This window comes from Marmota monax, unplaced genomic scaffold (genome assembly GCF_021218885.2).
Source record: "Marmota monax isolate L192 unplaced genomic scaffold, Marmota_monax_Labrador192_F-V1.1 WCK01_AAM20220418_F8-fsc00197, whole genome shotgun sequence".
NCBI lineage: Eukaryota > Metazoa > Chordata > Mammalia > Rodentia > Sciuridae > Marmota > Marmota monax.
In genome coordinates, this window is record NW_026694815.1 from 2,097,373 (window position 1) to 2,115,124 (window position 17,752).

General features: G+C 34.3%; 1 pseudogene; it reads right to left on the bottom strand.

Annotated features, from left to right (window-relative positions):
- Window positions 1-12,631: 12,631 nt before the first annotated feature.
- Window positions 12,632-13,156, bottom strand: LOC124080127 (transcription factor BTF3-like; annotated as a pseudogene).
- Window positions 13,157-17,752: the final 4,596 nt, after the last annotated feature.

Consider the following 17,752-nt stretch of genomic DNA (forward strand, 5'->3'; position numbering starts at 1 on the left):
AAACCAATAGACTTTTTCTTGATGTGTAGTAATTTGTTGTATATGTCCAATACAAATACACTGTCAGTTATATTCAGTATATTGCAAATATCTTCTTCTAGACATTTATATTATTTCCAGTATGGGGGTTATATGAATAAATATGCTTCCAATAATCATGGACAATTCTTTGTGTACAAATATGCTTTAATCAGTCTTGACTAAATATCTGGAAGTAAATTGGTGACTCATATGGTGTTATGGTTAAAATGAGATGTCCCCCAAAAGCTCATGTGTGAGACAATGCAAGAAACTTTATATGTGAAAGGATTGGATTAAGAGAGTCTGAAGCTAATGAGTGCATTAATCCTCTGATAAGGATTAACTAGATGGTAACTTCATGTAGGTAGTATATGGCTGGAGAAGGTGGGTCATTGGGAACATACCTTTGGGGTATATATTTTGTCCATGGAAAAAGGAATTGCTCTCTCTCCTTTCGGGTGCCATGTCCTGACCTGCTTTCCTCCAACACACTCTTCTGCCATGTCATGCCTCACCTAGGGTTTAGAGCAATGAAATTGGCCATTTATGGACTGAGATCTCTGAGACCTTGGGTCTCAAAATAAACTTTTCCTCCTCTGATTTTTCTTGTCAGGTCTTTTGGGCACAGCAATGAGAAAGCTAATTAAAATACATGTTAAGTATATGTTCACACACACAGTTTCCAGTTTCTCAAGGTGGTTGTGTTTTAAGTTCCCACCAGCAAGATATAAGAATTCAGTTGGTTGATATCTGTATCAATAGTTGTGATTGTCTGCCACTCTTTATCTGTTGCCCTTCTAAAAGCTGTGTTTTACTCTTCCAATGTGGCTTTTATTGACATTTATTTATTGCCTGATGATTATAAGGATTATGTTTTTTTCCATGTGCTTATTGACCACTCATAGATTTTCCTTAGTAATACATTTGTTTTAAATTTTTGCTCATATTTTCTGAGTTGTTTGTGCTATTATTATGTTATAAAGAATTCTATATATTTACATAAAAGTGTTTTATCTGATATGGGTGTGCAAATATATTTTCCAGTTTGTGATTTGCTTTTTTCAGATTAGAAAAGCAGCAGCTTTTAATTTTGATGAAGTCAAATTTATTTATCCATTTTTTTACTTTTTGTGCATTTCAGGACCTAAGAAACCTTTGCCTACGCCAACTCCATAAACATATTGTCCTATGACTTCTTCTAATGATTTATAGGTTTAGCTCTTACGTTTATGTCTATTATCTAATTTTGTGTCTGATGGTAGGTAAGGGTCAAAGTTCTCAGTGTTTTTCTTTATGGATATTCAGTTATTCCAGTACCACTACTGAAAAAAAAATGTCCTTTCTTATTGAATTAACTTGACACTTTGGTAAAAAATCAATTGACTACACACGTGCAGGTCTAATTCTGGCTTTTCTATTCTGTTCTGTTGACCTCTTCTCAGCAATTTGAGAATGATATGTGTTCTTTTTGTTTATGATGCTTGCCTGCTTGGATTTCACTCAGCTTTTTTGGATCTGTGAGTTTATGTGTTTCATAAAAATTTAAAAGTTTCACCATTAATTTTCAACTTGTCCTTCTTTCCCTCCCCATATCTGAAATTTCAGTTAAATGTATGCACAGATTACTGAAGCATTGGGGTTCGATTTGTTTTGTTTGGTTTTGTTAGTCCGGTTTTTTCTCATATCCATTTTCGGTAGTTTCTGTTTCTATATCTTCAAGTTCTCTGATATTTTCTTCCTCAATGTCTAATCTGCTGTAAATTCCACCTAGTGAATGTTTCATATGTTGTATTTTTGGTCTCTGGAATTTTCTCTTTGCAACATCCATATATCTCATTATATTCTTAATTTAAATCCTTGTGCTTATGGAGTATAATAGTAATAGTACTGTTAATATTTTTATTTGCTAATTTTGTCACATTAACATTTCCTGTTCTATTTCTATTGACTAACTTTTCTTCTAGTTATGGGTCACATTTCCTGCTTTCTTGTGTATCTGAAAATTTCTTATTGGATGCCAGGCATTTTTTTTCTTGTTAGTCTCTGAACTTCGTCATCTTCCTTTAAAGTGTGTTTGACTTTGTTCTCAGAGATATTTAAATTATATGTTAATAGGTTTGTTTTCAGATTCATTTTTAAGCTGTGTTAGGTCATGTAGGTTATCTTTTAACCTATAGCTAATTTATCTCTGTCATTAAAGCATGAACCTTTGGATATGTGTACTAAATGCCTCAGATAAAAAATGAGGACTCTATATTCTGGCTGATCAGAACTTAAATTTATCTCACAGGCTCTGGGTAAACTCATGGAATAGTTCATCTTACAGCTATATGTTCATTTTTTTACCTGATCTCCTGGGTTAATATCCTATGCACACATTTGTTATTACTCAGCAAAACGTAATGAAAACTCCTCTACAGATTTTTGGAGCTCTTTTTCAGCTCTCTAGAGATATTTTCCACAACTTCCAGCTATCTCGGCCTCTCCAAACTGTGATCTCTGTCTCTTCAACTGAGCTAGACCATCTTCCTTTGCTTAAGATCTATCTCCCTGATTCCTTCCTGTGTTTCCAGGAAGAGAGCTTGAGTAATTGCGGGGCTCAACCCAAATGTTTCCCTTCTCGCTGTTGTCACCATGTTGCTCATTTTTCATTATCTGAAAACAGTTTATTCGTGTTTGTAGAATTTTAATTAGAAGCAGAAATCCCTCAATCAACTTTCTTTTCTTTTTTTTTTTTTTTTTGGTACCAGGGATTGAACCCAGGAGGGATTTACCTCTAAGCTACAGCCTCAGCCCATTTTTTATTTTGAGACAGGTGGTTGCTTAGGGCATCACAAAGTTACAATCCTCCTGCCTCAGCCACCTGAGATGCTGGAATTATAGGAGTATGGCACCACGCTCAGCAATCAGTGGATTTTCTTTTTTTTTTAATTTAAGCCAACCTTAAATTCTGAGTATTCAACTTGATCATTATGTATTATTTTTTTTGTTGTTGTTTATCATTGGATTATATTTCTAATATTTCATTTGGTATCATTACATATATTTTCATAAGATAATTTACTTGTAATTTTCCTTTCTGTTGAAAGACAATCCTTTGTTGATATCTTGAGTTCTTGGCCTTCAGAGAAAAATGTATGTTTTCCTGGCAAACATCCTCTCAATCTGTAGTTCATCCCTCCAAAAGATTTAGAAATGCAACTCTTTAGAGAAGTTCCAGGGTAGAAATAAACTCTCTTCTTTCTCTCCCTTGAGGAGATTTGCTTATAGTCCAGGGAAATGATAATTCTCTCTCCAGAGGAAAGAACAGGCAGATGTGTCCCATAAAATCTCAGAGACTTCTAACTTTGGCACTGGTAACATCTAGACCTCACACCATTTCCTGTGGGGATTGAGGTATGGTTAATCAATACCAGATGTAATAATTATCTGTTTTTCTGACCTATGGATCTTGTGTTCTTCTGTCAGTGCGTGTGTATAAATTTGTGGGTCAAAGTAGGGTAAAATCTCAGATCCTTCACAGTTTCTTACCTAATCCTTTCCTAACTTAATGTTCTTATCATGTATTAGTATCCAGATTATGCTAGCTCCACAAAATGTTTTGGGAAATATTTTTTCTTATTTATTCTCTGGAAAAAAATGTTGTTAAACATTGGCTTATATTTTATAAAATGTTGAGAAGAATTTTCTAAGTAAGTAATCTTGGCCTGAAGTGTTTTGTTGTTGTTGTTTGTGAGGTGTGACTTTAAACACTCAAATTCTTCTTCTAATAAATATGCTTGAATCTGAGTATTTTCCACTGAACTGCCTTCTGTTTCACTTCTTCATGTAGCTCTGTGTAAAATTTTTAAAAGTCATCCATTAATATTTTATTGGCTCTTTCCTTACCAAATTCTACTCCTGGAAAAAAATTCACCCTTAGTAGTATCTAAAAATTCTTTTAGATATCTCACATGTGTTCATTTAAAAAAAAAATCTCCATTCCCATGTAAATTCTGCCATCTTTTCTCCTTTACACTAGCCCCATATAAAGTTGTCTGTTTCCTAATGCTATTAAGGCCATGCCAGAGAAAGCATGCCCAGTGAAAAGAACTGGGTGCTATATTATGGCAGGTGGTAAAGCTTCTATACTATTGTTGCCAAAGCCCCTGGCATCAAGCCTTTGAATTTGACAGTACTGAGTAATGTTTTCAAAGTCTTATTTATATTTCAGTAAACTTACTCCTTAATTTTTCAATTTCTTAAATTGACAAGCATATATATTTATGGTATATAACATGAGGTTTTGATATATATATTCATTGTGAAATGACTAAATCAAGTTTTTTATCCTGAATCATTTTTGTAATAAGAACACTTAAAATCTACTTTTTAGCAATTTTCAAATATATAATATATTGTTATTAACCATATTGTTAACTGTAGTCATCATTATGTACAACACACTTTTTGAACTTGTTCTTCCTGACCAGATAAAATTTTATGTTCTTTCATCAATGTCTTCCTGATTCCCTCAAACCCAGCCTCTGATGACCATAATTTTACTCTGTTTTTAAGAGTTCAACCTTTTCAGTGTCCACATACAAATGAGATTGAGTGGTATTTGTCTTAATATGCTAAGATTACACTTAGCATAAAGTCCTCCAAGTTGATTCTTATTGTTGTAAATCATAGGACTTCCCCCATTTTAAGGCCAACTAGTATTCGTGTGTGTGTATGTGTGTGTGTGTGTATGTCTCACATTTTTTTAAAAGAGAGAGAGAGAGAGAGAATTTTAATATTTATTTATTTTTTTAGTTTTCGGTGGACACAACATCTTTGTTTGTATGTGGTGCTGAGGATCGAACCCGGGCCACACGCATACCAGGCGAGCGCGCTACCGCTTGAGCCACATCCCCAGCCCCTCACATTTTTTTTATTTCTTTTATCTACTGATGGACACAGTTTGATTCGAGATATAGACTACTGTGAATAATGCTGGGGCAAACATGAAAGTATAGATATCTCTTTGACATTAATTGTATGTCATTTATATAGATATGTATTGTTTTTAACTTTAATTATGATATTTTAGTCCTCTCACCCTAGAATTTTAGCATCAGTCCCTAGAAACAGGCTAGAGAACAAACCAAATGGCAACATCTTACATGCTCCTGCTACAATAAGTAATAATCACTTGTATGTGTTCATGTGAAAGTGTATATGTGTAACTGATTAAATAATTTAGGTGAGGAAAATAATATAATTTCCTTAAGTTCCAAAAACAGGCTGTTGACCCATTTAAATTCCTATATATCAAGTGACAGATGACCTGAGGTACTACGGATCTACAAAGTCATACATTGGTATTCTTTGTATTCATCACAACAGTTGCCAGAAGACCTTAATAAAGTTATTAAATGAACAAGTAATGCTGGTAGTAATAGTCAAGTCCTCTACACTAGAGAAGTTGCTCAGAAGTCATCCATATTATCCAAAATGCAGGAAAACAGAGCCACTGAACTATAACATTTTATCAGTATGTTCATTCAACAAACACTGATATACAGATTATTAGAATATTGAAACTATTTCCACATTATTAAGTAAATAACCACTGTCCTTTGTTCTATGGGTAGCTCCAACACCAATGCTATACTTGCCCCCCGCCCCCAAAAAATTAGTGCTTACCCTAGCCCAAGCCTCCAGACATCCTTGTCTGAACCAACAGCACCACCTCCACCACATCCATGCACCATACCCAGAACCAACACTGCCAGGGATCTCTGGCAGCCCAGGAAGGTCCTATCCCTGCATGTTCTACCAGCTAAAGCAAGCCTGTACTTGACTAGAGGAGGTGGTGTACCTGCTGGTAGTGCTGGCACCTCAGTGAGCAAATGCCCCATGTCATCAACACTCCCAAAGTTACCACAGGTTGAAACACTCCTAAAATTATCCTCCAAAGCCACTGAAGGAGCTACAGCCAACAGAAGAGTTTACATCTAAGAAAAAGAAGAAATAAGGAGAGTAGGCAAGTGGCCAACATAGAGGACCAGCATAGATGATGGCCACGTATTGCAAGTGTCACAAACACATTGGGTACTATCACAATCAGATGATGGCCCCAAGGCAAATAGAGCCTCTGGGAGAGATTTGAGGCAGTGAATGGATTCAGGATACCCCTTTTGAATCCTTATTGAAATTCACTGTGGGCAAATGAAATTAGTTTGTTAAAAATTCATTAAATTCCTATCTCTTGTGTGCATTTCCATTTGATTTTATTCATAAATAAAATTACCTTGAGAAAGTACTTTGTATGTTCCAGGCACCATTCTAAACTTATATTCACACACTCTGTAATTATGTTTAATTAATACCATCAATTTTATATTACAGGTGAGGAAACAAGGGCAGTAAAAGGTTCATTAATATAAACACCAAGGCCGGGGATGTGGCTCAAGTGGTGGCGCGCTCGCCTGGCATGCGTGAGGCCCGGGTTCGATCCTCAGCACCACATACAAAAAACAGGGATGTTGTGTCCGCCGATAACTGGAAAAAAATGAATAAATAAATATTAAAGTTCTCTCTCTCTCCCTCTCTCACTCTCTCTTTTATATATATATATATATATATATATATATATATATATATATATTTATATACACACCCAAGCATCCTGACAACACAACCATGCTCAACTATACTATACCATCTTGCTTCTTTTCTAAAGAATTAGGCTTGACTTAATCAAATATAACTTTCCAATATATTTTTTGTGACTCGGTACATAATAGAGATATTTAAAAGTCAAAAGCTATGAAATAATTAAAAGAAGTAAAAAATAATTTTAATTGATCTGAGTTCAACAAAAGCTAAGAAGAAGTTTTTTACCATGAACTGTACCATTGATGTTAAGAGAAGTTCTCTACTTATGTAAACTATAAATCACTGGATGCCAATTTAATTGGGGAAGTTGAGAAATTCTGACATTGTTATAGATAGACAATGGTTAATTTCTCCCAGGCGGATCCTTTGCTGGCCATCCTTACAGGAAAGGAACTGGCCTGCCACAAGCTCCATGATAACCAATTTGGCCCAGTGCTTAAGGCCAGCAGGTAGGGTATCTGTGCTGTTGGGCCATTTTTCCTGCAGCATGAAAGCCTTACATGTTTGTAAATAGGTTTATTACAGTATGTACCAACATGTTCTGGGATTTAAAAATGTATACTGTGAATATGTTAACCAAAGAAAAACTGTTAAAATCTAAGTGGAGGTAATAGATATGTTCCTCTTTAGATTTTTACTTTGGTTAATTCGAACCCAATTTTAATCCACATTGAAACCATGGGGCTGATCAACAAATTATGGTATATTTGAATTGCATTGATACGTTTAGAGTCCATGTGATCTTCATGTCTTTATACAAACTTATACTTTAAATGTCTTATTTTTTCCTAAAATATAGACAAATGGGATGCATCTGTGAATTTTTCGATTAATTGTAGGAGACTGTGCTCCATGTTCAGAAATATGTTAACCATGGCTAGAAATCACCTATTTAATTCAAGAAAAAGGCTTCAATTAGATTTTACTAGTAAGATGAGTAAGTTCTTTTTCACAGCTCTCCACTACCACTACTAGTACTCACGCATGCACACGTGTGCCCGCACACCCACGTTGAAGTGAGAAAGTCTGTTCTATTTTATCTCAGAAAAAATCCTCTTGTCTTAATGAGCTGGGCTGATTGGATGCCTCTGAAAGAACCTTTCAGCCACTGCCCAGTCTTTGGGAAAGTGATAAATTTCAAGGGAGTAAAAAACGCAAGAGAACCAAGTACAACAGATGAACAATGTATCATTTGGTTATTGTTTTAATTATGGTTGATTTTATAGGTATTTATATTTTTTGTACTCAAAAATTATTGTAACTTGCAGACTGACATGAGAAACCAGGTATTTGTGCCTGTGCATTTGCTATGAAATCTTCATCCCTAAGAATACTAAATAATGGCAGTTTTAAAACCTAACAGTTATTGAATACTTAATATTTGTAGGCACTGGACTGTAAATTTTAAGTGCAGCATTTTACATAATACACACATCTTTATTTGGTAGCTACTAAGTCCATTTTATTTATTGTTAACCTGAGGTTTAAAGAGGTTAGGGAAATTGGTGAAGCTAACAGTTTGTTGGAGAGCTGGAGTTTTAAGGTTTAAATGTTTAACACTAAAGCTCTTACTCTGCACTGTGCAACATTGCCTCAAAATATAAATTCAGAGTGTCTTAGGTGAACAAGGAGTTTTCACAAAATATTGTACTTGGTTCTCACAATGACCTGTCTGAGAAGTGTGCACATTTTGTATTGATTGTATCATGGAGTCCAGACAAAAACCCAGGGCTGTAGCTAGCTGCCTTTATTTCAGTCTAATTTAAAATAGAAAACTTGTCAAATCTAAACATTGTTACCATAACTGACATATAAAATTATTTATATTTTTAACAGTAGCCATGGAAGGAAAAATGGTCACTGTCATAAAATGTAACACATACTTGAGTATATATAAAACACAGAAAAAAGTCTAAATTTTTGAAAAGATACATACTTTTATCTTCCTACTATGAGATATTTTAAAGGTAAAATGGGAAAAACATTAGCAAATAAATCTCATGACTCTTCTGGTAGTGGTGATTAATTTCAAGGCAGAAGATTTTTATAGACACATCCATGATAATAAAGTCAAAGTAAAAATAGAGCAGCAATTTTTCAAGTTTTGCATTGCACTAGAATTTTAAACATTTTCAGTATGTCATTTATTGATAGATGGTACTTTGCCAGTTTTCTGAATTTTTAACAGAAAGGAGATGATAACATCAGGGACATCCATAAGCTTACTTTATGGAACTAACTGCTAAAATAATCTTTTCAAAGTCATTTGGAATAGTTTGTTAGAGCACTCAGCACTGCCCTGAGGATTGTTGAGACCAATGGTGATGATTTAATCAATCAACAGAATCTTAATATATATTAAATATGCCAAAGCAATAGTTATCATCTGATTATTCCTGCTACACAGATATTTGAAAACCAAAGAGCTTTTTCTTTGACTTTTTCATATATTTGTTTTTCCTTCAGAATACAGTTTTATCAGCAGCATACTTAACTTGCACAAATACATGCTTGGCAAAAATAAATAAAACAAATGCAATTGAAAAATTTTAGACACTATAAAATTATATTCTGCATGCTCTTTAATATATACATAATCATTGCACAAGGCTGTTTCTATAAAATTAGAACTATACTTTTCGGAAGAGGTAAGAAATTTTCTAACATCATGTTGATTCCATGTGAATTTTGCAGACTCCTGTTTAAGAAACTAGCCCTCTGTAAAGTGTGGCATAATGGCATTCAAAATGGAAACAAGCAGTTTTTTTAATCTTTTAAAATTAAGATTAAATTCCAATTTTTAAACCTTGATATTTATCCTGAATTGCACAAGTTTCTCCAATAAACATTCAAATTGAGTGATACATAAATAAACACACAATTTATACTGGCCACCAGATCACTTTGGTAAGAAGAATCAAATGACTTGTCTCCAAATCATTATAAGTATAGTGTTACTCTCCATTCAAAAAACAGAATCGCTGACTATGACCTTGGATCCTACTCTCCCATTCTCTTCTTCTGCCCATAGAATGTGAATGAAGTGACATTTAACATCTTTAACCTTTAAGGCAGCCCTAAAAGCATTCCACGCCCTCCTGAACATCTCATGGCACTAACAAAAGGTGGGACACCTTGCATCTAGAGACATTGATTTCCAGCCTGCAACCTCTTACTCTTAAGCTTTAACAGTCTCAGAAATTGCAAAGAAAACAATATAAAAGCACCTCGTAGATTAGCAGACCATTACTGGTCCTCAGCACTTCGGCAGATGAAACCTCCTTGATCCCAGACTATAAAAACGCCTTCTGAAGGCTGTTGAGCTCCTCTTTGATTCTTGGCCCAAGTCTTAATTTTCTCACAGTGTGAGAGCTCTGTATTTCATTAGGGATATCATCTTAAATCCTTGTGTGCTCCTACTTGTTTTAGTGGGGATTGTCTTCTACAGATTCGTTTGTATCTATTTTGAAGGTGAATAGTGAGTTATCAAAATGCATTTTTAAAACTTGTTGATAATAAAGACGGAGGGTCCTTTTTTTTTCCAGATGAGGTCCAATGATCTGAACGTAAATTTTTCTCATTCCAGCCTGACACAATTACTTCATAGTGCATCTTTAAGTTAAAAATACACCTATCAGAGTTAGATTCAGAATCTGTTCCACTATTCTCAGTTATTATTGCACTTTCTAACCAAATTTATAAAATCTCAAATGGTGATTATCACATCACAGATTCTTTCACTCCACATAGCATAAATAATATTTCAAGAGAATTAGGGTCTGTATGCAGGAGGATGATTTCAGGTTATGACTAAGGCAAAGGTAACTGCTCTAATTTTTATGTTTAACCAACAAGGAATTTTAAAGTTTCATACTCAAAATTATTTAGTCAAACCCCCCAGTGCCTTGGAGTTTAATTAAGCTCTTTTATTAAAAAGATGGCATTCTAAATTACTCTCATTGTTCTAAAGTAAATACATTTGTTTTATGGGTTTGGTTGAGATAAATGTGTACATGTGCTTAATCACACTATTATCAGACCTAAATGAACATTGACTTCTACAAATCTATCAAATCTTTACTTTATGAAAAATAAACTTTGTAAAAGACTTTATTACAGAAGTGTTTTCATTAGTAGTGAGCATAAATTTGATTCAGATAAATCCCCAAAATTAGACTTCCTGAAAAGTGGTCCCATAAAAAGGGGGTACACAGAAGGACAGCATTTGATTGCCAGCTGAGGGAATCACTGCTTACAGGATTTCTGGTGATTGGAGTCTTCATTTTCTAATCAATTAGAACAAAGATAATACTCTGTTTTGTGAGGATGTTGAAAGATTAGTAAGAAGATACATGGACAGAATACTTTAAAACATTACAATTCTCAACAATGTTTTTTATTTACATTCCTAGTGAAAAAACGAACAACACTCTCTCATATACACAATCATATATTTATTTGTTTTGCAACTATTTTTGCAAAATATTTTGAGACTTAGAGAATTATGTATAATATAGTGCAAAAGTAATAAAAATGTGTATAATCAGAAAGAGGGAGAAAAATAGACTCTATAAGTAGAAAAGATCTTGAGAAAATTTTAGCAAATAAAAGTAGACCTTTTGGTCCTTGAAGTCAATTACTAAATTTAATCACTCACTTTTCTCTGACTTTTCTAGTAGGAAACAGGAATCAGAGCAGAGAGGAAACATGTTCAGACAGAACCCAAATTGATCGTAACACTGAGTATCCTGCTTGTGTCAGAGAAGTATTGTTTTTCCTCATGCAGAGATCTGATAGAAGTCTCTCAAGTGAGTTTTCTCATAAGAAGCGTTAAAAGATAAAATGGACAGACAATATGGTAAGTGTTTATAGAAACTATATTCTGAAAATGCTGCAATACAAGTCTAATAAACTAAAATATAATATACTTTGCAAAAAAAAAATACCCTGGAAGAAATTTTACTGGGCAAATCATAAAATAAAGAAGCATAAAAGGAGAAGTGTTCCTATGTCTCACATTTCTGATATATCTAATGAAGAAAGTGGTTCTAAAATTATTGACTCAAGGTGGCTAACCTAAATTCTTGAACAATAATATTTCTTTGAAAGGAAAAAATAACAATGTCAATAATGCTAACTGAAAAGGGAAAACATCAAGAAAGGAAGAAAATACCGTATCTTGAGTTGATTGGTAGTCTATCAATTTCTCTGGATGAACCACATGAAAAGAAATAAAGGCCAAATTACCACAACCTGGAGACCTGAAGGCAAGGAAGCCTTATTCAATATATTCTAGCGTTTAAAATGTTTTAAATTCATTAATTCTCTTTAAATATTTATTCACATAAAAAATGTACATTTCTGGTTTCTCAGTTGGCAATGGTCCACTGAAGCTGCATGTCCAGTGCTTCTTCTGACCTGGAAATGTGACATTGAGAAGAGGCTATGTCATTGTGCCTGTGCTATACTTCTTCATATTATCAATTTAGGAGAACAAATATCATAATTTTTCTTATCCTATCTCCCTTTCAAAAGTGGGAATATGACAGATGAAGGAAAACAGCAGTTTGTCTCAAGAAAAATCAGAGACTTTCTTGGTGAAAGTTAAAGATGTCCACATATTTAAACATGTTTAGGAAACAGGGCCTGTACAGAATATCAGGTCTACTCTTAACACTGGTTCCATAGTATCTGAAATAATTTCTTTCTTTTCTTTCTTTTTTTTAATAACCTTTGTTTCAATCTTTATTCCCAGGTTTCTTAAGCTTAATTAGCTACAAAGAACAAAATGTGTATAAGCAAAAACTGAAAAGAGCTGCAATGTCCAATGGGCTTGGGCTTAAAAATATTAGAGATCTAAATTTTATCAGATTCATAAACAAAACAATTTTAAAAAGCAGTCATAATATAAAATAGCAGCTCCCAGTAACTTCTTCAAGTTTATCTTCTTCAGAAGTTGATCAGTTCACTTTGTCTCATTCTTAGAAGCTTCATCAAAAATTCTCCACAAGATCTAGAATTCCATCATCATCATCCTCTTCAGTAGCAAGTGGTGCTTTTCCATCCACAGATTGTTTGGGCAGAGCTTTAGCCAGTCTCCTTAAACTAGTAAGACAGTCTGCACCAAATTAGTTTAAGATGCTGGGTAGCATTTCTGTAGTTTTGTCTTCTTTGTCTCAGCATGGCCTGTAATGGTGAAAGTGTTTGCTGCCAGAGACACCTGAACTTTAGAGTTGTTAAAGTGGATCACTGTTCCTTGTTTGTAAACATATTCACCTCTTCAATACCAGAGATAATGTTTATCCCTAACTTCTTTAAGGAGAATTGAAGTTTTGTTTTTGTTTTTTGGTTTTTGTCTTTTTTTTTTTTAATCATCTGTGGTAGCTGTTCTATAAACCACCTTCTTTCTGCAAGCAGTTCTTTTCCCACCAATGCTCAATTGTGCCTGCAGTTTGGCGAATTTTTCCTGGTTCATGATAGTTTCTTTCATCTTGTAAGGGCAGAAATAGGACCCCTTGGGGGACTAGGGTTGGTGCTCAGGGGGTCTCAGGCAGACCAGCTGAGATTAGGCACACACTCCTGAGGATGCAAGATGACAAGCTACCTGAAGACTTTTCTGTTCTACATATATCTTTATGTGATAACTCACATAATACAAAACACTATACTTTGGATTAACATCTGGCCTTTACTTCATGTGTCCTGGAACAACCAAGAAAAGAACAAATAGTACTCCCTAAAACAGTATTGAAGAATAAGCTGGGAGAGAAAAAGAAACTATCTCAAAATCTGAAAATTCAACTAACTTTCAAAAAATTATGGGCACATAATATTCTTTAAAATTCACCTGAATGCAAAAAAAACAATTTATAGTTTTTTAATCACATACAAATATTAGATTCAAATGGGACATGTGCATATGTGTTTAAAAACACTCATATTGGGCTTCATAGCCTTTTAGCAATTACAGTAGTGGAGTGAACAAGAGGATTAGTGATGTATTATTTTAATGATATAATTAAATTTGTTAATATGAGTTTGTATATGAATTCTATAACAAAGACTGAAACTTGGCTAAATAGTTACAATTAAACCGGATCAACAGAAGACAGTTTTTATGCCTTTTATGCACAGAAAGCAGTGCATAACAGAGTGACTGTTATCACCAGCTTTTTCGTTGCTGTGACCAAAGGACCTGACCAAAACAATTACAGGAGCCAAAGTTTATTTGGGAGCTCACAGTTCTAGAGGTCTCAGTTCATAGATAACCAACTCCATTCCTCAGGGTCTGAGGTGAGGCAGGATGTCATGGTGGAAGAATGTGTCAGAGGAAAAAATCTGGGAACATGGTACCCAAGAATCAGAGGGAGAGCTCCATTCAACAAGGACCCCAAAGGCACACACCCTGGAACCCCATCTTCCAGCCATGTCCTCCAGTCCTCCCTGCCTACAGTAACCATCTAGTTAATCTCCATCAGGGGATTAATGCACTGATTAGGTTAAAGTTCTCATAACCCAATCATTTCACTTCTAAACCTTCTTGCATTGTCTCCCACATGAGCTTTTGGGGGGTATCTCACATATAAACATATAAATTTACATGTCATCTTGATAGAAGTTAAGGTCTTTGTAACACTTATGTCAATCAATTGTTCTATTATTATACTAAAGGCAACAGACATACTATGAAGGATAAAGCAATAAAAGTAGAAAAATAAGTCAGGATATAAAGTAAGCTCCCATTAGAAGGAAATGTATTTAATTAAAATTAGGAATCAAATATTTATTTAGTCCTTGTAGACAAGAGGCAGGACTTGTCATTTTATATCTGTTAACTCATTTGAGCTCCTCGGTCCATCTGTGAATTCGATTTATTTTCTCTTATAACCTTGAGACACACCCAAAAGGGCAACTGAAATATTTTGAATGACAGAAAGAAAATAACCATAAAATTCATGAGGAAGCTTGGCACACAGCAACACTACCACAGAGAACATGAAGGGTATCAGTTTCTTATTCAGCCAATTTCTAACTTGTACAAATAGTTCTCACCATTGTTGACCAACTCTAGATTTGGTGGGGGTGGGAGGTTGCTCAGGCAGCAGAGGTAACATTTGGAGCAGGAAAAAACATACTTCCTGCCTCTTCTCTACCAATATTATCATTTTTCTGGGATAAGACTTAAGACATTTACTAAAGCCTTAATAACAAAACTAAGATCCTTAATTAACTGCTCTATTTTTTCTTACAATTTTGGGAGACACAGAAAAAAATTTTCACGTTAGGTTTGATTAAACAAATTGTGCAACTTTTACAATAGACCCCAGGTTCAGTGTAAATTTAGCCTTAAGCCCTGTGACTCCTGAACAGTCAACTCTACAGAGTAAAGACTCTCTACAGAGTAAGGCTAGCATGCAGTATACCCTAGTTCCTGTAGCAGGAGAGGCTGGTGTTCAAGTCTAGCTTTTTCTGCTTATCAAAGGGTTTACCTCTGTAAATTAGAACAATAGCACTATTCCATAGGGTGATGTGATAAAATTAAATGAAATGATCTGTGTCAAAAACATGGGAAGAATACATTATAATGTTACCAGTTTGGTTTTCCCATTTTAAGTGATTTAAAGAAATCACCACTGAGCACGTGCACACAAGCGTGCGCGCACTAGAAATCTTGGGGAATAAACTCAATCCAATGCATATTAATAAGTACACTCTTATCTGAAAAAAAACAACTAATTCTAACCACATCCTAACTTATTAATTGGATAACTGCAAGTGGCTTAAACTCTCCTAGTCTCATTTTTCTCATACTTTCCAGGTTCCTTCTTTTCAAGATTAAAGGAGCTTTGTGACAGAGTAGACCAAAATAAAATAGCTTTTGCCATTATTATTCAGTGTGTCATTATTCAATTTTCACCCAAACATTCCTATTAGAATACTCAAGATTGAATTTGTATCATAAGGAAGATTAAAATACATAAAGGATTATTTTTAAGTCTTTTCATGGAATGTTATTACTTTAATAACAATATCTATGATTTAGATACATTTAATAAATTGGAGAGACAAATTATTTTTTATTTGCCAAATTATTGTTATTTGGTGAGCCATGTGGCCTTTTCTCTTGAGTAATACTGTTATAAGTGTTACCTAATGATAACAAAAAGAATCATGATGTTAAAAGTATTTAGGAAAATGCTTGTTGTCACACATTGACACATGGAGAGAGAAACCTTTCTGATACTTTTTAATGATGCAAATAAAAGAATCATTTTTCCTTTTGAGTCCCACTCAGACATGAGCATATCTGAAAGCATGGTAGATGCACTTTTCACCTGGACTGCAGAATAACAATGACTTATTTGACCACAGAGAATATAAAATCACTAGTATATTGTTTGAGCTATTTCAGAAAGAACCAAGAAGGCTTCAATGAACTCCAGCATTGATAGATTTTTAAATCGACAGCTGGTTAACATTATCAGAATGAATCATGGAAGACAAGTGACAGCTGGATCGGAGCCAGAGTGGCCAAGAGATACCAAAGATAATTTCTGTGTTTTTAAGCGAGACTTTTTTCAGTGCCTCTGACCTTGTGCTACATACGTCTTAATTAAGGCGACAGGTAGTGTGATAAAAAACAAAGTACAATTATAGTTTAAACCCAAAGGATCTGAACAAATACAAATGTCTTAAAGGTGGTATATTTTCCAACCAGAGTAAGGCATCTACTCTGCTCAAGAGCTCTTGACTAAATGCTGAACCTGTATCGTATTCTACTTAAAAACTGTTTAATATTTTTTAATAAGGAATAAACTGTATCTGTTTTTGTAGTCAAGTTAAAACAAGACTCTTACCGATAAATGAGAGAGGTAAAGCCACAACAATCTTTACAGCTTTAAAACCAGTAAAAAAAAAAATGTTTTATGCTTCTCAGCCTAGACAACAAAGTTATGAGAGTTTTTTCCCTTCAAATTTAGTGTAAATGTCTCCACCTGACATAGACAAAGCCTCACTATCAAACAGGTGCTGCTGCTGATGTTCAACACCTGTGGTTTCATAGCCACCAACAAAGGAAGACAGAGACTTCTGCTACCTACACACCTGTCAGATGGGTGGACGCCTGTAACCTTCTTCTCTTGATGGATCTCCACAAGACAGAAATGGAAAAGAGCGCTCTTCAAAGGGTGGCTCAAAGAACAGGCAGGCAAAACTGTTCTGTTTTACAAAGTTTAAATCCTCATCATAGAGTATAACTGGCAATAGGCTGGGAAGGAGATTTACATTAATAGAAACAAAGGACTTGCAATTGCTCCTAAACAAATAGACCAAAAAAAGAAAAGAGGCAGATTACTAAAAACACCAAAAGAAATTGAATTTTTTTTGAGCAAACTAAACTTATGACACTTCAGAGTATGTCTGGTATCTAACTTTTATTACTAAAAAATGTAGTATATTTATACTAAGTATAAATACAGCAAATATGTATTTTTGAAAAGAACATTTTTGAAAGATAAGCATAATGTGTACAGAGATTAAACATTTCCGTACCTAATTTAGTGCCTGTGCATTCATACTCTTTTAAAAATAATATTCAATTGTTTTAATCCTCTTTTTCAAGTGCTGAATTGATAAATAGGCAAGTCATTAAGAAATGAACAGATAGAGCATCTATTTGGGAAATATTTAATCAAGCAAACTATTTAAAATATGAGAAAATAAAAACCCTAATAATATTTCAACCTGAGGTATCATAATATAGATAAACCAAAATATTTCCCTTAATGGCACCATGTAAAATAAATAGTTATATAAAAGGCATTACATTGGGCTGGGGATGTGGCTCAAGCGGTAGCGCGCTCGCCTGGCATGCGTGCCACCCGGGTTCGATCCTCAGCACCACATACAGACAAAGATGTTGTGTCCGCCAAAAACTAAAAAAAATAAATATTAAAAAAATTATTTCTCTCTCTCTATCTTTAAAAAATGAAATAAATAAAAGGCATTACATCATTGGGACTCTGCATATTAATACAATTAGGACCTATTTACATTTAAAAATATTTCCAAACACTGGACAAAGTTC